This window comes from Pleurodeles waltl, chromosome 8, assembly GCF_031143425.1.
Source record: "Pleurodeles waltl isolate 20211129_DDA chromosome 8, aPleWal1.hap1.20221129, whole genome shotgun sequence".
In the NCBI taxonomy this organism is placed as follows: domain Eukaryota; kingdom Metazoa; phylum Chordata; class Amphibia; order Caudata; family Salamandridae; genus Pleurodeles; species Pleurodeles waltl.
Genome location: NC_090447.1, coordinates 738,006,971 through 738,029,277, shown reverse-complemented (window position 1 = coordinate 738,029,277; position 22,307 = coordinate 738,006,971). Strand labels below are relative to the sequence as shown.

General features: G+C 48.0%; 1 protein-coding gene across 4 annotated transcripts in view; it reads left to right on the top strand.

The window, feature by feature from the left end:
- Window positions 1-22,307, top strand: part of PHLDB2 (pleckstrin homology like domain family B member 2) — a 483,232-nt gene that overhangs the window by 75,558 nt on the left and 385,367 nt on the right. The window lies entirely within an intron of this gene.

Here is a 22,307-nt window from a genome sequence, read left to right as displayed (position 1 = left end):
CATGCAATACAATTATCCAGAGGTTACAAAATAGTGTCGCATTGACGCATTTCATCATTGTGTTGTGGTAGGGTGATAGCCTAATCGGGTAAACGTTTCTGATATTGCAACAATATTGTCATAGCAAGATATATTTCATTGTACGTTCTTGAATCACATGCAAGTTGTCTTTTTGTGATGCACTCAGATCCGACACACTCAGTTCCAGGAGCCTCTCTAATTAACTAGCGATGTCTCTGATCTGGAAACTGCTCTTATTTTTTTCTGAGATAGTTGCAGATCTCAACAGCCTTCAAAGATATAGCTACACTTATGTAGACTGAGCAATCAAACGTGCGACCGATCATTTCTATTAAATTCTCTTTTAACATAACCCCTACAGGATTTCTATAAGGTCTCTTAATAAGAATTTCTATAAAGTATCTTGCCTGAATGAGCAGTGCCACGGGATTAAATGAAGAAACTATGCTTGTTTGGGAAAACGAGACAGATAAAGAGTATGGGTGATAGGATAACAGAATTGTTGACGGAACAGCAGAGCCTTCAGTGATCTTTTGTGCATCACTTCTCCTGTTTCCCTCTTCATGTTAACTCCTTCGCTTCTTTATTTCAGTCTTGTACTATTTTCTCCAAGAGCTTGTGATGTACTCTGACGATCACAATCTCAGTGTTTCCAGAGTCCCTGCTCTTATTTTTGTGGAATTCGGGTTTGTTGTTAGTTGCAGCTTATCACTCTTTGCATCTTGTGTTATGTTGCTTGCATTTGTATAGCTTATTTCGATCACTTGTATAATACTTGGAGTGCTTTTGGAGTCCGTGTTCCCTTTACTTTTCGGGGATTCTTTTTGATTGGAGTCAACATAGTCTGTGGATATTGTGTTTGTTTATGATTGGTAGTATTTCGTAATTTGGGGTTGTATTGGTTAGTGACATGTGTAATCGAATTCTCAAGGGGTCCATTCCTATTCTGTATGCATCACTGCATTTTAAGTGCCCCCCATGGTACTTGCTTGAAGCCATGCTTTCCTAGTTTATTAGTGGAATCTCTCCTTAATTACCCCTTTTCGTAATTATCCTGTTGCTCAGCTTAACTTAAACAGCAGTCCCAATATTTCCGAGACGAATGTAGCCTTACTGATCATGGAGAGCAAGTCAGTTACTAGTGATTGACGCTTAAGCAACTTATGAACAGGGGGTGAGTGCGCATAGAAGGGTAAGGGACAACAATGACTACCATCGGTGACTTGCTTCGAAGGCAGTTTTGCTATCTGCCCATGAATTTGCCAGATACATCTGTCACCACCATGTTCTGTTTTGCTCTGGAAAGAATTGTGTGTTGTGTAAACTGCAACTCTCACAACAGGTGTGCACACAAAAGAGCCTATAATCTCACTGGCTCTCTTGCTCGCAGCATTCCATTGGATGTGCTCACGAATCAGACACTGCCCACTCTTCAGAGAAAAAACAGTGACTATCATCTACAGATAGTTTTCACGGAATTGCTAGTGACTACAATCATCTGTAGATAGTGTTAACTACTGCTGATTGCTTAACCTGCAGTTATGGACTCAAGCCAAAGGTGAAGGACATAAAGTGGAGAAGGATAATTAACAGCTGTCAATGCATGTACGCATACGGGCAATACTGGTATTAGAGCCTGTGTAGCTAATTTCACCAAATGTAACCAAATAAATATACAGACTGTGTCTGCATGCTTTCTGTCCCTGCCACCGAGTCTAAAAGGCAGGCAAACATCTGCAGTTATTGGAAGCCTTCGAATAACTTTGATTGGCTGAGAAAAGTCTTCAGGATTCTATACAAGGTGCTAGTTGTGTCCAGTTTCCCACTCTTAGGCCAAGATTCACAAAGTGTTTGCGTCATGTTTGTGTTAATTTTTCAATGCAAACTGACGCAAAAACTTTTTGGGGATTTACAAACCAAGGCAAATTGGTATTTGCATTGGGTGGTAAGAAAAGTAACGCAAACAGTCTCGAAGTGCTACTTTGCATTACAGAGCATCAAGGGGGCATTTCATGGGTTGTACATGGGCATACCCATGCAACCACCCATATTTTTTTCCGCGAAAACCTATCTACTAAGATTAGTAAACAGGATTTTGAGCCAAAATATAACGCTGCTGGAAAGCAGGCGTTAAAAAGAGAAATATTTTCATCTCTCCTTGCTTTGCCGACTTTGCATGTGTGCAGCACTGTACATGTACAGCACGCTTACAAAGTAGAAAAAGTTTTCAAACTTGCCTAGTCATAGTATTTTGCACTGGAAGGATACCCTTCCAGTACAGAACCTGTGCTGAACTAGTGCAAACACTCTTGCACTACGGTGCAAAGGTGTGTGCGTGGCGCTTGGCAGCACAACTCGGCGCTAGCACTAGGGAAGGGGGAGGACGGTGCCATATCTCTGTAGATATGGTGCTCTCTTGCTGTCTCCCTGTCACGCAACGCAGCATTGCATCATTGGGTGCTGAGCTGCATTGTCTGACATCTTTGTGAATCTGGCCCTTAGTGTTGCATACCCAGCCAAATGCCTAAACACTTTCTTACTTTATTTGTTCCTGTTTCAATTTGCAGTGCTCATCTCCGAACTTGTCACATTCCTTTTGTAAATTGACCCATTTTTAGGTCTCGCCTACACAACACATACACTGTGCTGCAAAATGTATTGTTTACAATATAGTGGGCTTTCAACCTGCTCAAGGCATGCCATTCGTTGTTTTCATTGTCACTCTCATTTGCAATCTTTTGATTGCTTAGCTCCTCTAATCTTCCCTTCCGTTTGTGTGTTATCTCCTTCCTGGAGCATGGACTAAGTACGTGTGTTCTTCCTCATCTTTGTTCTTCTTTGTCTTTTTGCAGTGCACATTTTTTTTTTTTATAAGCTTTTCAGAATTATTATTCCTGCATGTGCAATGTGCTTTCCTACTTTTAGCAAAGGCATACTTCTTGTTTATGTTGCAATCACCTTATCTGCCATCTCTATTGACGCTTTAGTTGCTTACACCTACAACTGTACTGCTGTTCACTGCTCTACTCTAAGCCACTCCATCCTAGACAACTCCATACCACTTCACTCTACACCACTGTGCTCTACGCCGCTCCCCTCTATGCCACTCTACTCTGTTCCACTCCACTTAACTACATGGCACTATACGCTATGCCGCTCTACTCTATGCCACTCCACTCTACTCTATGCCACTCCATTCTACTCTATGCTACACCACTCTACACCACACCACTCTACTCTACACCATTCTACTTTTTGCCATTCCACTCTACGCCACTCTGCTATACTCTACACCACTCCACTCTACCCTTCACGACTCTACTCTATTCCACTCCATTTAACTCCACTAGATAGAATGCGATTCTACGGCACTCTATGCCCCTCCACGCTATTCTACTCTACTATACTCCACTCTACGCCACTCTACTGTGAACCACTCTACTTTACACTACTCTATGTTACTCCATGCCTCTCCACTCTGTGCCACTCTACTCTTTGCCACTCTTCTCTACACCACTCCACTCTGCGCCACTCCACTCTACTCTTTGCCTCTCCAGACCTCTACACCACTCTACACCACTCCACTCTAGCCACTCTGCTCCATGCTACTGTACTCTACATCCCTCCGTTCTATTCCACTCCTCTCTACTCCACTCTACGCCACTCTACTCTACACTATGCCACTCTATGGCACTCTACTCAATGTCACTCTTTGTCACTCCACTCTACCGTAGCCACTCTACACTACTAAACTCTATGCCACTCTACTCTATTCTGTGACAGTCTATTCTATTCCACTCTACTCTACACTACTCTACTCTATGGCACTTTAACCAACTCTTTTCCATGCCACTCCACTCCACTCAACTCCACTCCACATATTGCCACTCTAATCTATGCCGCTCTATGCCACTCCACTCCACTCAACTCCACTCTACACCACTCTGCTCTACGCCACTCCATTCTATGCCATTCCACTCTATGCGACTTCCTTCTACTTCATGCCATTTGATGCCATTCTATGCCACTCCAGCCTATTTTGTGATACTCTCCTCCATGCCATTTTACTTCACTCCAACCCACTCTATGCCACTCTACTCTACACCACTACACTACTCTATCCTACTCCACTCTGCTCTATGCCACTCCATTCTAATCTACACCACTCCACTCCACACTACTCCACTCTACGCCACTATACTGTATGCTACTGTATGCCACTCTATGCCACTCCAATCTATGCCAGTCTACTCCACAGCACTCCACTCTGATCCATGGTACCCTACTCTACAGCACTCCATGCCATTCTACACCATTTAACTCTACACCACTCCACTCCACACCCCTTTACTCCACACCACTTTACTCCACACCACTGCACTCAGCTCCACTTTACTCCTCTTCACCACACTCTGTGTTATCCCACACTATGTCACTCTATTGTATGCCATTCTACTCTTTGCCACTCTACAGCACTCCACTCAATGCCGCTCTACTCCCATCTATACCACTCTAACTACTCTATACCACTATACTCCATTACTTTCTCCACTCCGTTCCACTCTACTCTATGCAATTCTACTCTATGCTACTCTACTCCACTCCTTTCCACATTGCCGCTCTGTACCACTCTATACCACTCTACTCTACACCACTCTATTCTATGCCACTGTACTCTAGGCCACTCTACTCCCCTCCACTCTACTCTAAACCACTCCACTCTACTGTATGCCACAGTACACCACACCTCTATTCACAATTCCACTCTGCTCCATGTCACTGTATTCCACAACACTGTACTCCATTCCACACCCACTCTGTGCAATATTGCACTCTACACCATTCCACTCCACCCTACTTTATTCTATGCACTCTACTCTGTGCACCTCTACATCACTTCACTCAATGCAACTCTGCTCTATGCCATTATACTCTACTCCACTTCACTATGGGCCACTCTAATCAACACCACTCTACTCTACACCACTCTACTCTACACAGCTCCATTCCATTCCATGTCACTACACCACTCTACACCAGTAAACCTTATGCCACGCTTCTTCTTGCTACTACACTCTATGTCACTCCACTCTATGCTACTCTACTGCACACCACTCTACTTTATGCAACCCTATACTTCGCCACTCCATTCTATGCCACTCTACTCTATGCCCCTGTAGTGTATGACACTGTAATGTTCACCACTCTACTGTACACCATTCTACTGACCTCCACTGTATGCTGCTCCACTCTAAGCTACTCCCCTCTACTCTACAGCACTGTATCCTACACCACTCTACTCTACACCGCACCACTCTATGCCACTCTAATCTACACCACTAAACTCCACTCTGCGCTACTATACATCACTCCACTACATGGCACTCTGCCAGTCCTCTCTACACAACTCTAGTCCACTCTACTCTATGCCAGTCTACTCTATGGCACACCACTAACTTTTAGCCATGCTGAACAGCAGCCATGCTGCTGTACAGCACAGATAAAAAGGCATTGTGTTTGCCAATACTTGTTTATGGGGTTGGTAGAGAGTTGAACAACTAAGGAGAAAAGCACTGCAAAGAAAGAGGTGTAACGAGAAAATCTAAAGACAAACAGTTATTTTAGCATGGCAACATGTTTGTAGTCATTGGGTAGTGTAAGAGAAATAACGAATAGTGAAGACTGCAAAACATTATCATCAAATGATTGCTGAAAATATAAGCAATAGCTGCAAAATATATTAAGATTGACTACAAATGACTAAACAGTAGTCTACTAAACTTCAACTACTGTTGCCTTAGGCCACCATTGTTTTTGTCTATTTACAAATGTTGTTTTTTGGAGCCAGCAGGTGTGCCCCATGCATATTGTAAGGCATTATGCACTCTGTATTGATCAAACAGGGATGTATGCATGCACATTTGTTTTACTTGTGTCCGAGGGAACAAATTCTAATGTTTTCTTTAAAACTTGCATCAGTAAGATACATGTCCCAGCAAACCAAGAGACCTGGAGACCACATGAAAGTGTATTATCAAATTTACCCCCCCAGGTTTCTAGCCACCAAAGTAAGAGGAGGAAGGAGTACCAACTCCTCCGCCACCAGTCACTGGACCATTCATTTATAGAATGTCCAAACAGAAGCATCTCTGACTTGGAGCAATTGCATTTTAAACAATTACTGTTCATCTAATCTATCATCTCCAACAAGCATTTCTTAAATATATGTAGCCGGATCAACAGATGCCTGTTTCCCAAATGAAAAGAAAAGTTGGGTGTCGCCTGTGTACAAAATCACATTAATACCAAGGGGCATATTTATACTCCATTTGCGCTGAATTAGTGTAATTTTTTGGGACGTTAATTCAGTGCAAACTCTACACGATATTTATATTTTGGCGCTAGACACATCTAGCATCAAAATATTGGTGTTAACATCATTTTTTGATGCATGAAACCTCCTTATGTCAATGAGATGCATGGTATGCGTTCCCGTCCAAAAAATGACTCAAACCCCATAGTAAGTGATACAATGAGGCAATTGCCCACTAACCCTCATGACCAGGGTAATACATGCAATAATAATAGAGGTCAGTGCAAGGGGAAAGTAGCCTAGACTTCCACGGTGTATAAACAGATTAATGAAATCTCTCTGTGTCATAAATGTAAAACAAACAAGATTTATTAATAATTTCAAACGTTTTCTTCATTTGTATCTTGTGCTAACATATACTTCTAATAATAAATTATCGTATTATTCATAAGCAAAGGTAGGTGCTCCTAAACAAACAGTGAAAGTGCTAAGGTGCAAGTGAGTGACGGTGATATGTACAAGTAGTGCAGAGTGTGGTTGTATAAAAATGATCGACTTCCAGTAGCTCCTACAATCCAGGAAGCCCTGGTATGTCACAACATTTCTTTTATGCTTTTCTCATCCACACTTTTGAGATGTGTCGACGTTTCGACCCCTGATGCACGGCTACATATGAGCAACTGGTGCAGGGGACAACAAAAGGTTGCTCAGTAACATGTCACACATGGGGCATTCTTGCACAGTCTAAATGTTGCAGGACATTGCAGGCAAGTTATGAGACATGTTGTGCCCTAAGTGTGGCACATCATTTGGAGTGTCACATACCGAAAGGGATGGGATGTCCAGGCTCTGTAGTGCTACCGTGTTGCCACCACATCTGACTCCATTTGTTTTGTGAGGACATGTCATGTCCCCTCTAGTGATAGCACACTGAAACAAAGGTGCACTACACAACACATGGTACATACATTATGACCATCAGTTTGAAATCCAAATCATATGTACCAGGTCCATGAGCCAAACACAAGATTGTCATGTCCAACAACCCAGTGCTGAGGAGACATTACATAAGTATAGGAGCTCACGGCATACCACAAACACATATGAGTCACTAACTCAAAACATCAACTGCCATGCTACATGACAAACCTGTTGCAAACCCTAATAACAACTTACTCCCTTAATATTTTGCAGCGGACCAGGGGTATGGCATACAGCCATGGCTAATGACCCCATTTCAAAACCCAAGCACAGCAGCAGAGCGTGCATTTAATGAGGGATATCGGAGGACACGGACCATTGTGGAGAGGACAATTGGCATCCTGAAGTCCAGATTCAGGTGCCTGGACATCACAGGAGGCATCCTCCTATATGCCCCACAAATGGCCTGCAAGATCATATTGACTTGTGCTATCCTGCACAACATATGTGTGCAGATGAACGTACCATTATATGAGCAGGTTGATGACCTGCCTGAGGAGGAGGAGGATGGTGGAGAAAAAAATGAGGGGGAATACAACAGCACAGCTGCTGGGATACGCCTCAGACTGCACATTGTACAGAACTTCTTCACATAATAATCATGTAACTTACCTTGTAAATTTTGTCAATAAACACCTCACTTATTCACACAATCCGGCTTTGGTGTCTTCAATCTCTAAAACATATACCTCAGGATTGTGAGTCTAACCTCAGGGAGCATGTCACAAACACTAATCTGAAGAGTAGTGTAGCAACATCACATGTGAAGCGTAAGAGTGAACTGCTACCATCACACACATCACAATTACCCTAATCATTTGAATGTGACAACTGAAGGACACAATCTATGGACCACAACATATTAATGACATCCACGTTGCCAACTTGTACAATAGCTCATCATACACAACTACAGCATTTCCAAATAGGAGGTAAACAAAGGGCCCACACATGAGGCAGTGGATGTCATAATATGGTGAGACTGTAATGTTTGAACAGACCACTAACACAACTCACTGTGAGAGCTGCAATGGCTGCATGGGGCTTGTGTGACAAGGGGGGGCATCATTGGTGACAATGGTCAACCTGGTAGCCCAGGTATGACAAGCAATGGGAGAAATGGAGCTTGTGCAGTACATCCATAAAATTCACTTTTAGCCACGGCCATGGGGCCCAATCCTGTCACACACTACACATGACCTTACACTTTGGATGGAATGCACATCAGAATGGATGAGGACGTATGCTGCAGGTCCAACACACAAAAATTATTATTACAATGCAAAATGTAATGACTTTCAACTGTCTATTGTGTTCAATACATGATATGGTTATATGTTGAAACCACGAGTGCGTCAAGCACCCATGGCTCAATAACGAGTTCGGAACAACAAACTCGTTGGTATCACTAATGCCTTTACCACGAATGCCTTTACAACGATTTTTGGACAAAATCACACAATCAGGAATAGAGTAAAAAAAATGATGCAAATGTGTCAAAAACATCTGCAAACGCAAAGTATATGACCCATGGGCCCTTAGCATGAATTCCACCTTGTTACTCATCGCAATGCTGATTTACTGTTAAATCGATGCATAAAGATAATTCGTCAATAAAAAGAGGCAAGTAAGTCATGCATCAGAAATACTCACGCAAATATCAGATGCGTCAAAACAATACATGCATTACAGAAAACATGACGCACGGGGTCAGGAAGTGATGTAATAGGATATCCTGTTTAGAGGCATGGTACAGTGGGTGTGCTGTCACTTTCTCTTTACAGTCTGTGCCTCTTTTGATTGTGTGGCTGTGTCTTGGGGTTGATGGTGTTATTGCTCTGTTTTGTATCTTGTGGTGTCCCTCCTGTTGTGTTTTCTGTTGTATTTGATTGTAGATTGTCCCAGTGTCTGTGAATCTGTGTGTTTTTTGTATTTGTCCTTGTACCTGTGCTGTGGGGTGTCTATCCGGGTTAGTTGTATGGGTGGGTTAGTTGGGATTGTTAGTTTTGGGGCATTAAGTATCCTTTACTTACTTCTGTTTATTACAACTATTATTTTTGATTTAAAACCTGTACCATAGTGCAATGTCTGGTAGGGGGAGGCTGACTAGAATGGGGGCGGAAGAGCTGGGAGGCTTCGTGTGGCTGGTGGCCCACTACCTCCCATTAATGTTGCAGATGGGTGGCCATGTGATTCAGGGATACCAGACAGAGGAGTGATGGCTGCAGTGGGGCAAGGTGCTCCACCACTTGAAGAGGGTGTACAGCAGCAGCCGGCACGACCACCAGCTGAAGCATTGCTGGGCTGATCTGGCGGCCAGGGAGCAGGATCTTCTTGACCATCTTGGTTTGGTGATCAGTGGCCCTGTTGGTGAGTCTCCTATTGGCAAACTATCTACTGTTCACCGCACTTGAATGACAGTGGCAGATGTGTTGGCGTGCTGCATGCAATGCTTGTGGACAGGTTGTATGCAACCAGAATGAAGTGTCACTGTGCCAGTATAGACATGGGGTTCACATATCCTACCATTTTACCAATGCAAGTCAGATGTTAGGTGAGTCATGCACAAACTTCACTAAGTCACGCATTTCAGGGGCCATGGCAACATCTGTGCCCCAGCATTGTGTCATGTATGATAGGCCAAGACACTGACAGCATACCATATGTAACTGGATTGTAAATACAAAGTAGGCCAATCCATGTATGGCACAACATTGTCAGAATTTCACATACATCATCCCTGCCATTATGTTTACAAAGGGGGTACTGCCAATGGGGCATTTGATACCATCAGCCAACTGTGACACATCAGTCATGGATTACTCAATGCATGAATACTGCAGACTAAAAATTCAGCCTCTTGTCCTTCACATAGTGCCTCTGTGTGTTTTGCAAGACAAGCCAGAATACCTGAGTCAGTTGTCTTGCAGAGCACCAGGGTAGTGTCATGTATCTGTCACCCAACTCCCCCTCATTCCATGGAGTTCCATATTCTACATATTAGCCACATATGGTCGTTGCAGGGTGTAGCACTACATGAGTCTCAGGCACAGTGTAAGAGTGCAGATATGTGTCTCTCACTCACCTGAGTGTCAGTCTCATTGTGAGTTTGCAGTGCTGTTTCTGTTGCACTGTCCTCAACCTGGATAATTAGCTCACTCCTATGAAATAGTACACACTGTAATATGTTGTCCATTAGTAGTGACAGTGATAGGATACTAACCATGTTTTTCCATCCATATCTTTGAGGTGGACCTGCCCCCTACACCATATACAAAGTGGCAAGATTTGAGGACCCAGATGTATCCAGTAAGTGTGATTATGTATGTCCTGTGTAGTGATTAAGTGTTTTGTGTGAGTGAGTCATGTGTGTTGCACCCAATGCTAGAAGTGATGAGTTGTCAAATGATCAGAAATCATAGTAGGCTGGATGATGACACTGTGTCACATCTAAGTGGTTCCCCATGCACGTGCAGAGAGTCATATCTTGTGAGGCTTGTGGCGCTCAATGGGCAGCATTGGGTAAACCAGGTGATGACAAGCCACATGTAGGCCCATATGTGAATTAGATGTGCACTATTGTGAAAATAGTGGCACTGGGACACACCATCATTCTCACAACACAGTGGTGCACTATTTTGTAGACAAATTGGTGCATCCCTGTATTGTAATGTACATGTAGGACTGGGTGGGCAATTGTCCCCCAGCATGGAGCCACATATATTGTACTCCACTTACGTGTCACTTATACGGAATGCAATAGGCGTGCATGCAGGTCAAGTCCAATCGTGTGTTGGCATGGAAATGGGTGTGTGAGGAACGGTATTGGCTGATCAGGTTGATGGGTGTCCACACCTGGACACATGAATGTAGATGTGCTAGACCTATGGATACCATCTTCCTAGTTTCATCACCTAACATATGGCCCACTCCCTGACTCCATGTATGAGTGGGCATGCTTTGGTGGATGACCTGGACAGTTGAGATGATGATCTGCATGGCCATCCCCCTGAGGCACAGGGGGTGGGAACAACAAATTTGTAGGTAGATGTGATGCTCACAGTGTGGGTGACAGTCATTTTTATCAGGCTTGCATGCGTACCTATCAACGCTGACCCCTTATGGTTACCAATTGCATCCCATACTCCCAATAACAGCTACAAGTTACTGGTGATGTATGTTTGAAAATTTGACACAGATGATGGGGAATAGAGGCCTTGATCTATGTTAAGTTGATGCTGCCTTTGCATTGTTACACGTGGTATAAAATCAGTGCACATCTAATTTTGTTTATTTCCTAATCTTGTTGTGGGTGGCTATGGTGTCAAGGAAGTGGTGGTAAGGCAGCGTTGTTGTTTCATCCATCGGGGCCATTGTATTATCCAGATGTGAGTAGGAGTGCATGTGCAAATCAATGTAGATAGTAAGCTAATTATCTGTACATACTCCACACAATGCTAACACTGATGGTTGCTTGTCTCATTGGAACAGCTGCCAACATGAACAATGAGGAACTGCGTGCCTTTCAGAGGAGGGCAGTGCACTATCGGGTTCAGGGTTCATGAGGATGGCACGCCGCTATCACTCAGAGTGATCCACCGGTGAGTGGCGGGCATTCAGCCAAGGGGGACCCACACAGGGTAGACCGAGCACCACAGCTGTGCAGGGGGCCACAGCTGCCACCATCACAATTGCTCCAGCTGCTGCACCCTCAACATCCATCCCACAGCCAACCACACCTGCTGCCATGGACATGAGTGCCATTAGAGACTTACAGAGGGATGTGATACAGGTCCTCAAAAAGTATGACTCCATTGAGAAGGAGGTGGCCAGCAATACTAAGACACTCAAATACATTAAGAGGAAACTCAAGAGGGCCAACATCTAAATGGCATAATGTCTCTCTTCCCAAGTTCCGTCCCCTCCCTCCTCATTTTATATATGTTTTTAGTGGGCATTAGGGGGTTATTTGGAGGTTAGATTAGGTTAGTGGGTTAGTTAGGATAAGTAGGTGTGGGTGGGTGGGGAGTGATGTTGGGGCTTTTATGTGTTTATAAAAAAAAAAATATATATATATATATAAAAAAAAATTAAAAATCAAATATACCAAAAAATATTTATTTGTTTAGTAATAGGTAGAAAATGTGTAGTTTAGTCTATGTTGTCCTGCATGTGTCTTGTGATATAAAGGGGGCAGGGGCGGATGTTTAAAGTGTGTCATTATATGTGTTAGGTAAGTGTAGCATAGAGTAGTTAGGGTCTGTTGTGGGTTATGTATACTTAGGATAGGTGCTCTTAATTTTTTTAGTTTTGTTAAAATCGAATTAAAACATTTTGGGTACTCCCTTACTTCATGTGTTATATGCTTGGGTCTCAGGGTCTTCCCATGGGTGTACAGTGAAAATTGTGTGTTCTCCTAGGGATTCCATCCTGCCTCCAGATCCCTCTCTTGACATGTTCATCACCTCCTTATAACTGAGCTGTCATATTGGCAGCTACAACACATATATTTTTTTTATTTTTTTTAAAATTATTTTTATTCACATTTTGTTGTGTGTTAAATACAAACAATAGCATGACATTGACAGTTTCTTATCATATTAATTGTCAACGTTACTTGCTACCCCAGCGCACATTTTTGGATTCATCATTCGTCTTATTTATGTTACCTTATCCCTATGTCTGTGTTTCGCTGTTGCACGTTCTCTGCCGTGTGCTTGGGTGTAGCATCCCTAGTGGCCTCTGTCATGTAACATGCTATTCCCCCCTCCCCTTCCAATTGTCTTAACCAAACTCTTAACAACATATTAACATGATGGCGCGCATGGGGGCATGCTAAGGATAGTTGCTGTAAGATGTGGGGGCGAACCCCCACCAAGGAAGTGGCCCGGCTCTCAATACCGTCTTCATCTCTAGATTGCCTCTCAGTGTATATCTGGGGGTCCCCCAGACGTTGCCCAGTTACTCTCCGGGCCCAGTCGATACGGGATCTGTGGAGGCCTGTATCACGTTCTGACTTCTTCTTATCCCTCTCCCATCTATTGTGGGCCTAGCCCTCCCTCTCTGTCCATGTGTCCTGTCTTGTTCCCACTTCATCAGTAATTCTTCCCATGCCTGGGCAATGGGTGTCAATCTCAGGCCCTGCGCATCTTCATACTTAAGGGCTTGAAATTCGGCTCTGGCCCATTTCAACCCATCTCGTCTCCATTCGTTCAGGGAAGGGCTCCTGGGTGATCATCAGCCATGTGCTATTAATCTCCTAAATAGTACCAGTGCCAGATCCGGGAAGCGTTCCTTTATCTTCCCCATTACTAAGCCTGTTTTCAGGCCCAGCAGACACATAGCTGGAGTCTGGTTCACCCCGGTCTCGAGCAACTCTTTCAGTTCGGACACCACTGCTCCCCAGCCCCTCTGAATATCGGGGCAGTGCCATACCATGTGGTCAAAGTCAGCGTCCACTTCATTACATTTGGGGCATGTCTTGGGGGTTCCTCCGTATATTAGAGTCAGTCTCTGTGGAGTAAGCTACGTCCTATGTAAATAGTTGAATTGGGTATATCTTAGTTGTGTGTTCCTCGATACGCCCGTGGGTGTGCTAGTCCCTTCCGCCATTCAGAGTTCGTGAGATCCCTGCCCAAGGCCCTCTCCCATCTCTCCCTTTGGGGTTGTAGTGGGTCCATTACGCTTCCGACTTGTGTCTTGTATAACTTAGTTATTAAGTGAGCATCATCTCCTGCTGTTAGCAGTAGGTGCAGTACTTGGTGTGTGACAGGATCCGCGTTAACCGTGTCCCAGTGCTTCATTAAATGATGTGTCAGTCTCTGGTATAGTAGGAACTGTCCACTCGGTACCCCCCATTTTCCATCAAATTGGTGAATGGCCTCAGAAACCCATCACAGAAGAGGTCTCCAATTGTCTCCACCCCTGCTTGTGCCCATGCGCTTAGTCCGACTCCCTTTCGGCTCCCGCCTGCCGAGTCCAATATAAGTACCGATAATGGTAGTCCAGGCGAGTTAGCCGGCCCTACGCCCACCCAACGTGTGCATCTTCTCCAGCAGGCCAGCGCCACTTTCGTCATTTTACTTTTTTCTTGTGGTTCTACCTTCCGGTGTATCATCTGCGCTATGATCTCATTGCGATTCGTTTCGCCACCTGTGATACATCTGACAAGTCGGCCTCCACCCGCCATCCACCTGTAGACCCACTGTAACTGGCACGCCAGATAGTAGAATTTGAAGTCTGGGACACCAAGTCCACCCTCAAGTGCTGGCCTGCAGAGAATTGTGAGCGCTGTGTGTCTTCGACCTCCGTCCCATACCAGTTCTCTGAGCAGTGTATTCAACTCCCTGAACCACGATGCCGGGATCGACACCGGGAGGTTTACGAAGAAGTAAAGGAGGCAGGGTAACATAACCATCTTATATAATGATATTCTAGCCATTATTGGCAATTTCAATGTCAGCCAGAACCTAACCGAGCACCGGAGGGAGGAGAGTGCTTTTCCCAAGTTCCCATCTCAGAAATCTTTAACATCATGGTACACCTGTACCCCCTGGTATTTGATGGTATGTGGTGCCCACACCACGTCCCGGGGGCACGAGGAGGGGCGGGCACATCCTGCTGTGATAGGGAAGATGAACGTTTTGCTCCTGTTAAGTCGTAGCCCCGACATATCCCCGAAGCAGTCCAATATTTGTAGTGCCCAGGGCAGTCCCGTCTCCCCATCTCTGAGATAGATCAGGACATCGTCGGCATAGAGTGAGATTATGTGCTCAATTTGTCCCCATTCCACTCTCTTGCCCACTCCTTCCATCCAGAATTGTGCCGCCAAGGGCTCAATAGCCAGGGCAAATAATAATGGTGACAGTGGACAACCCTGCCTGGTGTCTCTGTATATTGGGTAGGGCTCTGAGATCTTCTTTCCTGTTCTCACTCGCGCCAGTGGAGATGTATATAGCAAGTCCACCCATCTCACCCACTCTTCTTCTAGCCCCATCCTAAGCATCACTGTTCGTAGATAGTCCCATCGGACTGAGTCAAAAGCTTTCTCAAAGTCAATTGCTATTAGCGCACCAGCTGGGGGTCGCTCCGTCTTAGGCATCTGCAATATGGCAAAGAGGCGTCTGAGATTCAGCGATGTACTACGGTTCGGGACAAACTCATTCTGGTCCGAGTGGACCAACATTGGTATATGCTGGAGCAATCGATTAGCCAGGATCTTACTAAGAATTTTAAAATCGCTGTTCAGCATGGATAGCTGGCGAAAATCAGTGACTGATGGCTCACCTGATTTCAATTTGGGTAGGGGCACCACCGGTGCCTCTCTAAGCAAGTCTGGCAGTTGGACGGAGCGCAGCGCTTCTGCATATAGTTCCACCAGTTGGGGCGCCACCAGTGTCATATACTTTTTGTAAAAGTCCATTGGAAGACCGTCTGTGCCAGGTGTCTTCCCAGGGGCCAGCTGTGTGATAGCCTCCCTCACCTCTTCTATTGCCTCCAGTCCCCCCAGTTCGCCCTTTCCTTTGTACGCCAATACAGTCAGTGGGAGCGGTCGTAAAAATGTATCTAGTCGCCCTTCCTCAACCTGATCGGGGCTCCGGTACAGGCAAGTATAATAGTCCCTGAAGGCGTCGTTTATGGGGCCTGGTCTGAATCTGTGCTCGCCTTTCATATCCCGAATGCTCACAATGGGGGATCCCTCCCCGCCCTGCTTCACCAGCCAGGCCAATAGCTTACCTGCCCTACCCTCCTCAGCTTGTGTCAATGCTAAATATTTCTGCGTGCAGTGGCATCTGAGCTGTTCCTCTAACTGGGAGTGGGACCTCCTTGCCTGCATATATTCTTCCTTGTGCCTTGGCTCCCTTCCTTTTCCGCCTCATGTATGGTTTCCTATAGTTTGGTCAGTTCGCGCTCTAAGGTGCATTTAATCCCCACTGTTTGCTCTATACTGTAACCTCTCATCGCTACCTTAAGTGTTTCCCACTCTAAAGTGGTCATTACAACCCTGGCGGACGGTGTTAAAGCGGCGGTAAGACCGCCAACAGGCCGGTGTTAAAAAAATGGGAATTATGACCGTGGCGGAAACCGCCAACAAAGACAGCCACTTTAACACTCCGACCGCCACGGCGGTACAGACAAACAGCGCGGCGGTCACTGCCAACAGACAGGCGGGAGACAAAGTACCGCCCACAGTATCACAACCTACCAATCCGCCACCTTTTCCGGGGCGGATTCACCGCGGATAAAAACACGGCGAAAACAGCCATTTCAAAGGGAAAACGCTCACCTCTACACACTCCACGAGGAAGGAGGGCACCATTGACCCGGAACTCCATATTCTTCCTGCACTAGTCTTCCTGCTCCTATACGACGATCATCAACGCCGGCGGCGAAGACAACGGTGAGTACTGCACCTACGACATAGGGGAGGGGGAGGCAAAAGACAGGGACACACACACGCAACACCCCCACCCCCACCCCGACCCTCACCCACTACAACACACACACCAATGCATATCCAAACATTACAGTAACAACCCCCAACCCCCCCCCAGAAGAATGCAAAGACAAAAGGAAATGAGTGGAACCATTGTAATATATCAAAATACAGTAACCAAATATCTACATATATATATACACATGAAACAAAATATACACCACGATTAATAGTGCAGGTAATGCACAAGTCATTGTCCGTGGACCACTGGGCCCAAAATGCATGGGCGAGGCCCACACTAGATACCTGATCAAAACGGAGAGAACCCTGCTGGGGCATCAGATAGAAATACAACAGGCACCTCAGGGGGAAGGGAAGGGGGGGCACCTCAGCCGGATGAGTGCACGACGCCAGATCCACGAGGGGGCTCCATGCCCATTGATGTATCCTGGGTAGTGCAAAGCCACAGTCTCTCAAGTCTCTACAGTGGGTGGGTTGCCCACTGTACCATCCTGGGGAGTGCAAAGCCACAGTCTCTCAAGTCTCTACAGTGGGTGGGTTGCCCACTGTACCATCCTGGGGAGTGCAAAGCCACAGTCTCTCAAGTCTCTACAGTGGGTGGTTTGCACACTGTACCATCCTGGGGAGTGCAAAGCCACATTCTCTCAAGTGGATAACAGTCTCCACTGGTTCTGGAGGGGGACTGGTGCCCAGAGTGCTTCATCCTGTCAAGGACAGAGGTAGTGGATGCATGTCTCCACTGGTTCTGGAGGGGGACTGGTGCCCAGAGTGCTTCATCGTGTCAAGGACAGAGGTAGAGGATGCATGTCTCCACTGGTTCTGGAGGGGGACTGGTGCCCAGAGTGCTTCATCCTGTCAAGGACAGAGGTAGTGGATGCATGTCTCCACTGGTTCTGGAGGGGGACTGGTGCCCAGAGTGCATCACTAACCCAGTGACGGTCCCAGTTGCGTCACTGCCCCTGCCGCTCATGGGCTAGCGGTGCTTGAGTTGGCGGTCCTTGCCCTGTTTAGCGGTGCTTGACTTGGCGGTGCTTGCCCTGTTCAGCGGTGCTTGACTTTGCGGTGCTTGCCCTGTTCAGCGGTGCTTGACTTGGCGGTGCTTGCCCTGTTCAGCGGTGCTTGCCATGTTCAGCGGTGCTTGACTTGGCGGTGCTTACCCTGTTCAGCGGTGCTTGCCCTGTTCAGCGGTGCTTGACTTGGCGGTCCTTGCCCTGTTCAGCGGTGCTTGAGTTTGCAGTTTCTGACCTGTTCAGCGGTGCTTGCCCTGTTCAGCGGTGCTTGCCATGGCGGTCTTTGCCCTGTTCAGCGGTGCTTGAGTTTGCAGTTTCTGACCTGTTCAGCGGTGCTTGCCCTGTTCAGCGGTGCTTGCCATGGCGGTCTTTGCCCTGTTCAGTGGAGCTTGAGTTTGCAGTTTCTGACCTGTTCAGCGGTGCTTGCCCTGTTCAGCGGTGCTTGCCATGGCGGTCTTTGCCCTGTTCAGCGGAGCTTGCCATTGCGGTCCTTCATTGCCCAGCTGGGCTGGGGCTCGCGGTCCTTCATTGGGCAGCTGGTCTGTGGCTGCCGGGGCCCTCCTGGGCAGCTGGGCTGTGGCTAGCGGTGGCCTCCTGGGCAGTGACTCTGGCGGTGGCCTCCTGGCCAGTGACGATCGGGCTGCCCTTCTGGGCACTGACTCTGGCTGTGGCCTCCTTGCCAGTGACGATCGGGCTGGCGGTGGCCTCCTGGGCAGCGGGGATGATGGTGGTCTTCTCCGCTGTGCTGCTCCTCCCAGACTTTGGTGATTTCTTCTGCCCCTTCCCCACCTTGGGAGGAGTCACAGCTGAGTCGACACTCCCCCCGGGACCCTTGTGAGCGGCTTTGCTGGCTGGAGTCTTCCCCCTCTTCTGCCGGGCACTGTCCAACTTCTGGTGCTTCACAGGGGGGGACTGGCTGTGCTGTGGCTCCGTGTCACACTGGTTGCCCTGGTGCCCGGTGCACTCCACACACCTGTAACAACAGGCACCACTGGTCCCGGAGATTTTTTGGCTGAGGTGCTAGTATGGGACCTATGAATTGGAGGGGGTTGGGGGGGTGGGAAAGAGGTCAAGCTTGGTCAGGAAAAGTTTCTTAGGAACACTGGGACGGGTAGATGGAGGGGGTTTGGGAGTGGAGGAAGAGGAGGTGGTTGTAGGAGGTGTAACTTTTGTGGCTTTGGGTGCAGGTGCACGCGCTGGAGGCTGTTGTGAGGTGGATGTATGTTGGGTGGGTGTGTGCCTGCGTTTGTGTACTTTGGGAGGGGGCGTCACAGACACACTGGGAGAGGACACAGGGGACGTGTAAATGGTAGTGGGCGTGGTGAGTGCACATGAGCGGGGTATGGTGGTGGGTGTGCTGGTGCGGGAGGTAGTGGCTGTAGTGGTAGTGCATGCAGGTGAGAGTGTAGACGAGACTGGGAGGGAGGAGGGAGACGACGAGGAGGGGGACACTGTGAAGGCAGTGGACGTTGCTGTGTCTGTATGTGTGTGATGGTTGCGTGAGTGCCTGTGGGATGTGTGGTGCTTATGTTTGCCTGAGCTTCCCTTGTGTGGTGAGGAGTGTGCATGCTGGTCTGATGGTGTGCTTGGGATAGGCTGGGGTACAGGGGATTGGGTCTGGGTGGAGGAAGTTGGAGGGGGGAGGCTAGACACAGGGACAATGGCTGCCTTCAGTGCTGAGGCCAGAGTTTGCAGGGTTCGATGAAGGACAGCCTGACCAGAATGAATGCCCTCCAGGAATGCATTTGTGTGTTGCAATTCCCTTTCTACACCCTGGATGGCATTCAAAATGGTAGACTGCCCAACAGTGAGTGACCTGAGGAGGTCAATGGCCTCCTCACTGTGGGCAGCAGAGGTGACAGAGGCAGGGGCTGAGGTGCCTGGGGCGGAGTTGATGCCCACCCTCCTGGGTGAGCGAGCATGGGGCAAAGGCTGAGGGGCTGCTGGGAGGGCGGTGCTGGTAAGGGGGGTGGTGGCTGTACCTGTAGAAGTGGGGGGGCACAGATTTTGCCGCCACCACAAGGGAGCTCCCATCGGAGGACGAGTCCGTGTCGCTGGTTGCAGATCCTGTGACCGCCGTGAAGCTCCCCTCGCCCTCCGTCCCACTGGTGTATTCCGAGTCCGTGGTGTGGCCCTCCATGGCCATGTGGGATGCAGCTCCCTCGTGCTCCGGTGCCACTGTACCTCCCCCTGATGATGCTGATGCACACAAGAACAGGGAGACCACAAAAAGGGGGGGACGACAGAAGAAAGACAGGTTGAGTGCATGGCTTACCGCTACTGTTGGCGGACAATACAGACACAGCAGCCCCCTGCACTACGCCGCGCTGTTGGGCTCTACAGATGCAGTTCCTGGGATATGGCCTGCATGGCTATGGTCGGCATCTGCACACATAGATGACACAGGGGCATGTATACCTGTAATTGGCACTCTACAGAGGTGGGGTGGGGTGCCACATGGCCTGCCTTACGGAGGGGCCTAGCCTACAGAACTCGCCCTGGCCTAGGGAAACCCACAGCCTTCCTCCCCCACCCATACACCTTCACTGCGCGCAAAGTCCGCAGAATAATGTTGTACTCACCCCCTTGTGTCTGCTGTGATGCCCTCAAGCGCCCATCCAACTCAGGGTAGGCCACCGCCAGGATCCGGAACATCAGGGGGGTCATGGTTCGACGGGCACCCCTCCCACGTTGGGAGGCCATCCCCAGCTGAGCCTCCGCCGTCTTCTTGCTCCAGCGGCGAATGTTCTCCCATCTTTTACGGCAGTGGGTGCTCTGTCTGTGGTGGACCCCCAGGGTCCGGACGTCCTTGGCGATGGCACGCCAAATATCCTTCTTCTGGTGGGCGCTGACCTACATGAAATGTACAGGGGAAGAAGAGAAGTCATTAGCAAATGCACCGTCGAAGTGAGTGGCCCACATCCCTAGCCTTGCCATGTGGCACATGCATTCACAGTCCTTCATGCACGCAGAACTGTGCCCCCTTCCTTCTTACAACCAGCCCTCTCCACACAGGCATAGCCCATACAACGTGCTTCCTGTGTACTTACCTGTTGGTCTGGAGGACCGTAGAGTAGCGTGTACTGAGGGAGGACCCCGTCCACGAGCTTCTCCAACTCCTGTGCAGTGAAGGCAGGGGCCCTTTCCCCAGACGCACAAGCCATTTTCTCTTCCAGACTGAGGTCACAGCAGCACTTGCAGTGTAGGTCCTCTCCTATTGAAGATCAGGTATCGAGTGATTGAACAGCTAGAAAATGGCGGTCACGTCCGCGGCGGTGTGTAGCATCACCGCTGGCGTAGATCGTCATTGGCTCCTGGGACCCATAGGGTCCAATGTTAACCAATGCAGCATTGCGCCGCGGTCTTCGACCGCCTACCGCAACGGTGTACAACGCCTGCGCAGTTACCTCACATCCCATTGTCCCACTTTAGAGGTCAGGCAGCCGCCATTTCAGGGGCCCACATGTCCTAATTACCAACTGCGTCACACAGACCTAGGCCTTGTCGCACAACACAAATACAGGCCAGATTCTGTGTATTAATGGTGTTCTGTGTAGACTGTGGGTACATACCTCTGAGTTGTTTGACTCTGTGGTCGCTGTTGTCCTTCCTAGGCACCGTCCGCTGGGACATGTGAGGAGATGGCGGAATCCTTTGGTGTACCGACCGCTGGTGGACCTGTTGACAATGGAGGAGCGACATTTGATCATCACCTACAGGTTTGACCGTGCCACAATCCAGGAACTGTGTACCCAGTTGGAGCCAGACCTGATGTCAGCAATCCGCCATCCCACAGGGATCACCCCTCAAGTGCAGGTACTATCACTGCTCCATTTCCTTGCAAGTGGGTCATTTCAAACAACAGTGGCCATGGCATCAGGGATGTCCCAGCCTATGTTTTCAAATGTGTTGTCCAGAGTGTTGTCTGCCCTGCTGAAACACATGCGGAGCTACATCGTTTTCCCTCAGGTGGAGGACTTGCCTACAGTGAAAGGTGACTTCTATGCCCTTGGACATATCCCCAACATCATAGGTGCCATTGATGGGACCCATGTAGCTCTGGTCCCCCCCACAGGAGTGAACAGGTGTACAGGAACCGGAAGAGTTATCATTCGATGAATGTACAGATGGTATGTTTGGCAGACCAGTACATCTCCCAGGTAAATGCTATGTTCCCTGGCTCTGTGCATGACGCCTACATCCTGCAGAATAGCAGCATCCCTTCTGTGATGGGTCAACTCCAGAGGAACCGTTGTGGCTATTAGGGGACTCTGGTTACCCCAACCTGTCATGGCTACTGACCACAGTGAGGAATCCCAGGACCAGGGCAGAGGAACGCTACAATGAGGCCCATGGGCGGACTAGGAGGGTGATCGAACGCACCTTCGGCCTCCTGAAGGCCAGGTTCAGGTGCCTCCATATGACAGGTGGTTCCCTATTCTACTCACCAAGGAAGGTGTGCCAGATCATCGTGGCCTGCTGTATGCTTCACAATTTGGCTTTGCGACGACAGGTGCCTTTTCTG